Raw genomic sequence first — 10,404 nt, forward strand, 5'->3', positions numbered from 1 at the left:
TTAGACATAACTTCTTTCAAAGAACAAACCAGCAACTGTGGATAAACTGTCCTTTCTTCTATGCCTAGGGCCGAGGAGCCAGCTGTCATCCCCACTGATCAAGGTTTCACTGTACTTCACCAGACTTCCCAGCTGGGGACCCTGGCCCCTTCCCCCTTGTGCTACACATTAGGTCTGGGTAAGTAGAGGGACCCATGGAGCTAGTAAAATGGGAGAGGGGGTCATAAGTAATAATAGATTATACCTGGACCAAAGGATTCCTTAACAGGCCTGAATCGCTCCGAGAGAGCACATGCCAGAACCATCATAGCTTAAAACTCTCCCCGTTTAACTTCTGTCAGGACCAGCTTGCCTGATCCTTAGGCGTGAACCAGCTCTGACTTCCCGTATTACTCTTCACTAACACCTAGATTGCTGGTCACAGCCCTAGAATGTCATTGAGAGACATTTATTAGGTGAGTAAATTAATGGAGATCATGATTTTAATCCAAACTCTTCCATTAACTAGGTGAGTGATCTTGGGCAAGTTACAAGTCAATTAAATTCTTTGGACCTTAATTTTTTTATGTATAAGATAAGGTTGTCATGTGGGATTAGTGATTCTTAATGCATCTCAATCACTTGGAGAGTTTAATTGAAAGGAAGGAAGGAAGGAAGGAAGGAAGGAAGGAAGGAAGGAAGGAAGGAAGGGAGGAAGGAAGGAAGGAAAGAAACTGGATCAGAGATTCTGATTTCATTGGACTGGGGCAGGCCCAGACATCTCTATTTCTTTAAAGCCCCCCTTTCCTGTATACACACCCAGAGAATACTAATGCCTAGCCAAGATTTCGAGTTTACTGGGTTAAATAATCATAATGATTCTAAGATTGTATCACCTAAAGATAGAAACCAGGCCCACAAAACTCTTTTTATTTTAATCCTTACCAGAGGATATTTTCTCCATTGATTCTAGAAAGAATGGATAGGAGGGGGTAAGGGGAGAGAGACAGAGAGAGAAACATCAGTGTGAGAGAGACACATCAATTGGTTGCCTCCTGCACATGCTCCAACAGTGGCTGGGATCAAACCTGCAACCCAAGTGTATACCCTTGACGGGGAATCAAACAGGTGGCCCTTCAGTCCACAAGCCGACATTCAAACCACTGAGAAACACCTGCCAGGGAACAAAATTCTTTTTATACACAGCCTGGCCCAGTATTACATACAGTTAGTGGTAACCAGTTTTTAACATGCTTTTCTAAGAAACAGTCCAAATCAAGCAATGTCCATTCATTCAGGGAAGGTGCCGTGCCTCCTCACCAGCTAGTATTTCCACGGTGCTTTGCGAGTTTTCAGCAGCTAGTACATGTTGACAGACTGAATCCGGTGTAACTCTGCCTATCCAAGATGATTAGTTGTTCCTTAAGGTCCCCAGAGAGGATTATCTGTCTTCTCTCGGTATCCATGCCAGTGTTTAATAGCCTATTGAAATTTTCTCCTAGAGGTGATCTGTGACTTGTTGGGGGGGGGGGAGAAAGGTGTCAGCAAGGGATAAGGATGATCACCTTGATCGTTGCTGAAATGTGAGCTTCTGTGTCCAAACTGAGATAAAAAAAAAAATGACCCTCACACCTTCTCAAGTAGTTGTAGGCTATTGAGTTACCAGAACTGGGATAGGAAAAAAGAGCACATTGTTTACCTAATCATTTGTTGGATCTAATCTCGTTGCCATTTACATTGTAAATTCTGCAGATGTTCACACTTGAAAATTATTCTTGGATTTAAAGGTATAACATTAAATGTAATCCATGAAATTTATTTCTGTTTATCCTACTCTTTCTTTCTCCTACTGCCCTTCACATCCCAAACACCTAGAAGAAGAAAAAAACAGTGTATGTGTGACTGTCAGATCAGTAAAAGACAGACATGAGTTGACAAAAGATGAAAAGACATTAAGGAGGAAATGTAGAACAAGGGTAAGAAGGCCCGTGGATTCAAGAACTGCATTTAGTTTATTTCTTTTCTCTCTGCTTGGTCTTATAGTTGCTACAAGTTTATTCTCAAGATTTCTAAAATTTAGGCAAATCATTGTATCCCACCTACTCTGTGTTGGTAAATGTGGCCCATGATTCCTGTGTGTTCTCTGAAGTCTTCCATGCACAGTGCATGGAATGGTGTCTCCATGGGTCAGTTTGTGTACAGTTGGTCTAATCAGCATTGACCAATCACAGAGCCTGACTTGATTCTAAATGATGTCTTATGTTGAAGAACATTTTTTTCTGGAGTGGAAACCTTTGGTGTCTCAGAGGAACTGACCTCACCTTCTGTCAAAAAGCTGGTGGAGAACTACACCAGCAGCTCAGCCCCCACGTCTACATTGACCTAGAGCTGGTTGTACTCACTGACATTAAAGAAAATGTTTTTCTAGTATTGGATTCATTTCATTTGTTTATTGCTGATCATTGTTACAAAGATTTAGTAATATTGAGCACGTGCAATTTTATTATTTCAGAAGTTATTCTTTGCCTACTTCTTAAAATGAGTTAAAGTAGGAATAAATATGCTAGGAAAAGATGGTTTTGTCATCATAACTTTAAACTTAATGAAAAACGTAATTATTATCAAATACTCAGTAATGTGTTTATATATAATCATTTGTCCTCCCACAAGTCTAATTTTTAAAGATAGTAAGTATAGTCAGGATTGTTTTGGTATTCAAGATTATCGTTAGTTTGCTCCTTAAAACTTTACTGCCTCAAAACAATTAAATGCTGGAAGATAATTAGAAATGATAAAATGTTCTTAACTAGTTCTTCTTAACTAGCATCTCCAAAGCTAGCAGGCGTTTTCATTTCTTTTTTTCTTCCTTGATGCACTCATTTGTTCGACAAATGTCTAATGAAGTCCTACTATGTACCTGTTTTCGTGTAGCTTTAAGTCTTATGAAGGAAGGGAGGAATACAGAAAATAAGGAAGTAAAACACAGTGCAGGTTAGATGGTGATGAGTGCTATGGAGAAATACAAAGCTGCGAAGAAGACAGTGGAGGAGTTGGTTGGGGAATATTTAAAATAAGTTGGCCTCACCTGGATTTAAAATAAGTTGGCCTCACCTGGCTGATGTGGCTCAGTAGTTGAACCTCAACCTTTGAACCAGGAGGTCATGGTTCGATTCCTGGTCAGAGCACATGCCCATGTGGTGTGCTCAATCCCCAGTGTGGGGTGTGCAGGAGGCAGCCTATCGATGATTCTCTCTCATCTTTGATGTTTCTATCTCTCTCCCTCTCCTTTCCTCTCTGAAATCAATTTTTAAAATATATTTTTAAAAAAGGTTTTCATTAAAATGTAGTTTCAAGTTCTCTTAAAAATTGGGTGTTCTGTTTACATGAAGTTCTAGAATAGGCAGAACTAATCTATGGTGATAGAAATCAGAAGCGAGGTTATCTGACTTGGGGGTGTGGCAGGGATTGACTGGGTAGGGGTGCAGGAGACAGCTCTGGATGATAGAAAGGTTCTGTTTACAGTGGTCTAAAATGTGTGGCAAAACTCATTAAGCCATCCACTGATCTGTGCAGTTCACTCTATGTAAATTGAACCTCAGCATAAAGGACATTTAGAACTGGAAGCCAACATTCAGCGAGAGCTGCATAGTAGCTGATCACTTTGGGCTTGGCACATGCTCTCTAGATTGGCACGGACTCACCTGGTTCACTTCAATCATTGTCATTACCTACCTGGCCCTTGTTGGTGGTGTAGGTGCATGATTCCTACAGTAGTCTCTTGGCAGTTTTGTTTTCAATTGTAAATGGGAAGTGAATCTAAAAGGGCCTTGATTGGCAGTGAAGAAAATAGTACTTGCCTCCTAGGGGTGTATGTGAAGCATGTAACAAAAAGAAACCTGATAGCTTGCATCAGTCAAGCAGCTCAGCTACATTCATCTCTCAACTAATGGTGTTCTCAGTGAAATCTGGGATTCTCAGAGGTCTCTGAACATTACTCTCGCTCTCCTCTCCAATGCCAAGGGGCTCCTGTGTTGCAGACTCCTCCTCTAAGAGAATAACAAAAAGTACCCTTTATCCACACTTAAAATTTACTTTTATTATGTTTGTTATGAAAATAATGGTGTTGACTGTGGAAATACAAAGAGTATAAAATAAAATTACCCACAATTTGTTTACCATTTTTTGGCAAATGCTCTCAAATCCTTCTTCATATATCTATATATTTTATGTTAAAAATGTGTTCAATTGTTAAAATTTAGCATGCAACTTCCCAGTTTACAAAATGAAAAAAAAAGTAAGACAAAGATTAAACATGATAGACGAAGCAAAAGCATTTGCCTTCTCTCTATCCTATAACTCTTTTTGATTGACTGTAAAATTTTACAAAGAGTAGGAAGAACTCTAAAGAGAATGAGAGAGGAAAATGTTTGGAGGAAAGTTACTGATGAGACAGAACCCAGAATGAGTGCAAGAAGGACCACCATAGGAATGGGGGTGACCCTATTGAAAGGGGCTCTGAGCACAGAGTCAGCAAGGACAGAGCAGGCACCAGCAGCAGGGCCTGAAAGCAGAGGCAAGGGTAGATTAGTAAACTTTAAACCAAATGTGAGAAAACTATCTGGAATCAACCCATTGAGATTAAAAGATGAAAAACGTCAGAGATTAAAAGACAGGACAATACAATGAAAAGCTCCAATATGTGTCTAATAAAAATTCCAGGAGAGAATAGAGAAAATGAATTAGCCTATATTGGTTACATAAGTAAAGAAATTAAAAGAATAATATAACCTGGCAAAAAATAGTAGAGAATAAGGAGTCTTAAATATTCATTTTTCTTGGTAAGCATTCATAGATAATGTCTAAATTTGATAAGTAAAAAAATAGCCATATTACTTAGAACTGTAGTTCTCAGTCCTCAAGATTTGCCTAAATGACGAGCACTTGGTGTCAGGTACAAAGATACTAAATGCACAGAACAGTTCCACACAAGTCCCACCAAAAATACAGCTGATTTAGAGTTAAAAATAAACTTACTCAAAGAACTAAAAGCAAAAATGATTTGAAGAAAATGGTTGCTTCAGGGAATAAAGCTAGTATTTGGGAGAAGCAGGGGTGGAAAACTTTATTTTTCCAATTAGCCCTTCCATAATATTTGCAATTTTACTGTATCAGTATTATTTTTACTAAAGTTATTATTTTAGAAAAAGAAATGCTAGTAAACCAGTAGATTCTTCTTCCATTTTCACATAGGGAACGTTTTCTTATTAAAATATCTGTCATTCAAACGTAAGCACCAATTTGAATTATTGAGCTTTTTACCCCACAGAAAATCCTGGAGGCATATCTTAAGTGTATTAATGATCTTTCAAGTGTTCCTAGTTGGAAAATAAATCTTGTAATTTATCAACTTCTGGAGTCACAACAAATTAGTGCTGGAAGGGATTCAGTTTCTTTATTGGAATTGAATCATTTTTGCATGGCTTGGTGGCTTTGATCAGTTCTATATAGGATAACGGAGGATGGGAATATAGTCAAAGAACCAGAGCATATGGCTTCAAATTAGAACCTGTAGCAGGACTTTTTATGGTCCTCTAAGACCTGGTCGTCTTTGAACTCTGCAGTTTCATTTCCTGTAACCATGCACTGCACGGTGTTTTTGGTATTCCATGGACATTTCCTATCAATTTTTACTTTTCATTTCTCTGCGCAGACTCACGGGCCCTCACTTTTGCCTTCTACCCATTATTCGAGAGTTACTTCCAACCCAGTATCCGCTCTGAAGCCTTCCTTGACCTCTACTCTTCTCATTTTGTTATCCTCTGATCTCCAGGCTTCAAAAACGGGTCATGACACGGGGGAATGGACGCCTATAAGTAACATAATTTAGGTAAATTAGATAAACATTTTGACATAACTAATCTCAGACACAGTTGATGAGGCAGCACAGCATAAGAACACGGTTTCTAAGTGAGCAGACCTCAATCCAGTCCCAGCTGTTATTACTCCGTGGGGGCCACAGAGTCTGCATCTGAAAAATGAGGATCATTTTTACCTAACATAGAGGCTGTGGTTTTTTTAAACTTTCACAGTCTCAATAAACAGAAACTACAATAATTATGCTTAACTACCATTGTGTATAAATAAGAAACTCACATGAATGTCTACAATTCATATTATTTTAAGTCAATTTGTGGTGTTTATGTACTCACTTTGTAAGTTACCCAGTAAAGTGAGCATTTATGTTGCTTAAAAATGAACTAGTTTTTATTACTATCACACATGTAAATTCACACAGATCAAAAAACAAAATCCTACTTATAGCAAAAATTTGGAAGTAGGCTAAGCATCTAATAATAAGGAAGGTGGTTACCTGCATCATTCTATATATATTATAATGCAACCATTAAAAAGTATATTTCTGAAGTTCCTTATTGACATACAAAATGTTTATGATATGTTAAGTACAAAAATTTAATGCAAAACTATTAAGATAGTATCTGAGCCATGTATATATACATTATATATGTACAAACATATGCATTTATAATATACGTTTAATATGTATCATTTATGCATGAGAGAAATGGACATTTTCCAAATTTGCTAGTGTTCGTATATTACTTTTCTAATAAGAAGGAAAAAGTAGCCGAAACCGGTTTGGCTCAGTGGATAGAGCGTCGGCCTGCGGACTGAAAGGTCCCAGGTTCGATTCCGGTCAAGGGCATGTACCTGGGTTGCGGGCACATCCCCAATGGGAGATGTGCAGGAGGCAGCTGATCGATGTCTCTCTCTCATCGATGTTTCTAACTCTCTATTTCTCTCCCTTCCTCTCTATAAAAAATCAATAAAAATATATTTAAAAAAAAAAAAAAGAAGGAAAAAGTAACATGATTTATACATAAAAGACCCTTGGTCTCATTTCCTAAATGTTGGTATTACCTTGACAACAATCTCTTCCTCCCATCCCCAAAACTTTTTCTGTTTCCCTGTATGCGCTGTCATTTCATATGCCATCACCCACCTATAAGAAACTCTTAAAAGGATGTAAATTTCTGCAGACATTGGGTGACAACTTTTCTAAGGGCAGGTACCATAGCTTATTGGTCTCTAAGCGTAGCCAACTCTCATGTTACAGCCAAACATGGAAATAGAGAGTCAGTAGATTAGTATTGAATGAACAAATACATGGAGACCCAAGGCCTTGAGCAATGAAGCAGGTAAAAGGAAATAAGTGTGGGATTGATTAAAAAGGTAATAGTAAATATTTTTTGAGTACCTTTTTCTCAGTGCTTTATCATTTTAATCCCCAGTGCAGCACTGTGAGGACTGGTGAGACCAGTTAGGGGTCATGCATTCAACAGCATGCTAGGCAGCAGTTTAAAAAGTAAAATGAGGAAGCTTTTTTGTACAGATATAGAAAGATCACCAAGAAATATTGTTAAGTGGAAAAAAAACAGGTGTAGAATTATGTTGAGTTATGCTACCATTCATGGGAAGAAGATATATTTCTATCCGCTGGTGTATAAAATATCTCTGGAAAGACACCCAGAAACTGACACTATGGTTACCTCCAGCCACGGGGAAAGTGAGATTTTATTTTAATCCTTTTTACATAGTTTTGAGCCATGTGAATATATTAGTGATTCAAAAGGACAATTGAATGAACATAAAGTAACATTATTATTCTTATTTGCAAATGAGGAATCTAAGGTTGAAGGAAATTAGGTGCCCTGCCCACAGTCGTAATAATAATAGACACACTTATTGAACACTTACTGTGTGCCAGGCCCCATAATAAGTACTTTAGAAACATTTTCTAATTTATTCCTCTCAGATCTCTAAGGAGGTTTATTTTTATCTCAGTGTTAGAGCTAAAGAATCTGAAGGAGAGAAATGTAAATTATTTTCTAATTCAGGACAAATTGGAAGTAATAATTACTCTGGGGACACCAAGCAAATACCAGGACCTATGGTCACCCTACTTAGAAAGGACCAGTAACTTGTCTTCCGTCCTGTCATAATGGCAGAACCAGGATTGGAACTGAGGTCTTTGCGACTCCACAGCCTACTCTCATAACTGCCGTTTACAAATTAGCAAACAAAGGGACAGAAAGCTTATGGACCTTCCAAAAAACTCACAGCTATTACTAGTAAGTACCAGGTGCAGAGGCCAAACACAGTCCTTCTGAAACCAAAGCCTACCAGACAATGTTGGCCCTCTGGATACTAGTCTAATATCCTTTAGCAGAGAAATTTAAGGGGAGGAGGATGATATAAGAGATAAAGGATGACAGAGCCCCAGGCTAACTACTCCAGCAACCTTGGTCCCTACCATTCAAAGACAAAGAGCACTCAGTTAACTAATGTCTGGGAGCCCGCTGCATGCGGGGCTCTGTGCTGGGTGTTCAGAGACAGTGGTGCTCCCTCGCGGAGCTTACAGTCTACATTTCGGACCAGCTTAGATTTTAAGGCCTTTGGATCTTCCTACATATTGCACTACTGCAGTTAGTCAGTGATTGTTATATGGAGAAGCAGATAATATATTTCTAGTTATGCCAGAAATACAGAGAAGAGGAAGCAGCTTTTACAAATTGCTTTTCAGGAAAGGGCTGACAAAGTCATAAGTGAAAACTTTATTTCCTGGACTATAATTCATGAAAACTTTTCTATATGCCATGTTCATTATAGAAACGTTTATGTTCTGTTGCTCTGGGAAGTGTAGAAAAAGTTTATAATAAATAACTTTTATTTTTGTTGGTTGTTCATGCTGACACCCATAGGTAAATTATGTGAAAGATGTAGAAGTTTGGGCATGTGCTGCATACTTGGATTTAAAAGGTTAAGATAGCCCTAACTGGTTTGGCTCAGTGGATAGAGCATCGGCCTGCAGACTGAAGGGGCCCGGGTTCAATTCTGGTCAAGGGCACATGCCCGGGGTGCAGGCCCCATCCCCAGTAGGGGGTCTGCAGGAGGCAGCCGATCAATGATTCTCTCTCATCATTGATGTTTCTATCTCTCTCTCCCTCTCTCTTCTTCTCTGAAATCAATAAAAATAGATTTTTAAAAAGATAAATAAATAAATAAAAGGCTAACATATGCATTATTAGAATTATAAATATGCAACTTTATTACTTTGAATAGGTGGGTAGCTGTCTTAACTGACATCTCCAGTTCATAGTGAAGAATACTCACCTTCCAACTTAAAACAGAGGAAAACATTATTAAACTGGTGTGAGTGTGTGTGTGTGTGTGTGTGTGTGTGTGTGTGTAAACTTCTTAGTTGCAGACAACTGAATCCATTCTAGCTAATTTAAGCACAAAGATTTCATTGGCATTTTGAACAAACTTGCCAAGACTAACCTCAGAATGTTATCACTGGAAATATCATTTAAAGACCAGGAAGCTAAGACCCAGAGAGGCAGTTACTTTTCCGTATTCATTCAACAAGCATTTCTGAGCTCTACCGAGCAGTCACTGTACAGATGGCAACAGTGTTGGGTTTCTGTTCTCATGGAGCTTACAGTCTGGTTTCCCAACAGGTTGTTCATCAGTCCTACGCGATGGGCTTTAAAAACTACAGATTCCAGAATCACTCAATCAGAATCTTGTAAGGACCTGGAAATCTGTGGTTTCAAGCTCCCAGGTGACTCTGACATGTTTCCAAGTATGGAACTCCTGATCTACTTAACGTTGTCATCACAGCACAGAACTTGAGGTGCAGAAGCAGGGCTAGACCCTGACCCTGACCTCCAACATAGAGCATCTTCCATAAAATCATATTGAATCTTCATTATTGCCAAGCAACTAATTCTTGCCTTATTTTGAAGCTAAAATGTTGCTGCTTTGTTATAATATTTTTAACTTTTCAATTACAGTTGACATACAGTATTTTATTTCAGATGTACAGCAAGTGATTAGACATTCGTACACCACGTGAAGTGATCGCCACAATAAGTCTAGTACCCACCCGGTACCTTGCATAGTCAGTACAATGTTATTGACTGTCTTCCCTGTGCTGTACTTTACATCTTCATGAGTATTTTTATATTGCTATAATTTTTATTGATAAATATCTGTGCCTTTTACATTTGACAACTACTTTGAATAAGAAACAAGTTTTGCATTTTGAGAATATTTTTCGATAAGTCACCTTTGCCCAAGTGTGTGTAGTTGAGTTCATTTTCTCACCTACAACGTGGGGGACTTAAATTGGATGGTTTCCAAGATTACTTTCAGGTCTAGAAATCTAAGATAAAAGATGTTCTAAACTATTTTTAAATTTCTTCTCTTATTGCTGTGGAAAAACCTCTAGATCAATTTGCTTTTCTGTCATTAGTATTTTCGTTGGAGGACTACCAGAAGATGTGTCACTTTAAGCCATCTCAGAAGTGACTTTTCTCTCATGGGAGGGTTTGTTTTACAGTT

The sequence above is a fragment of the Myotis davidii genome, unplaced genomic scaffold (assembly GCF_000327345.1).
Source record: "Myotis davidii unplaced genomic scaffold, ASM32734v1 scaffold125, whole genome shotgun sequence".
In the NCBI taxonomy this organism is placed as follows: domain Eukaryota; kingdom Metazoa; phylum Chordata; class Mammalia; order Chiroptera; family Vespertilionidae; genus Myotis; species Myotis davidii.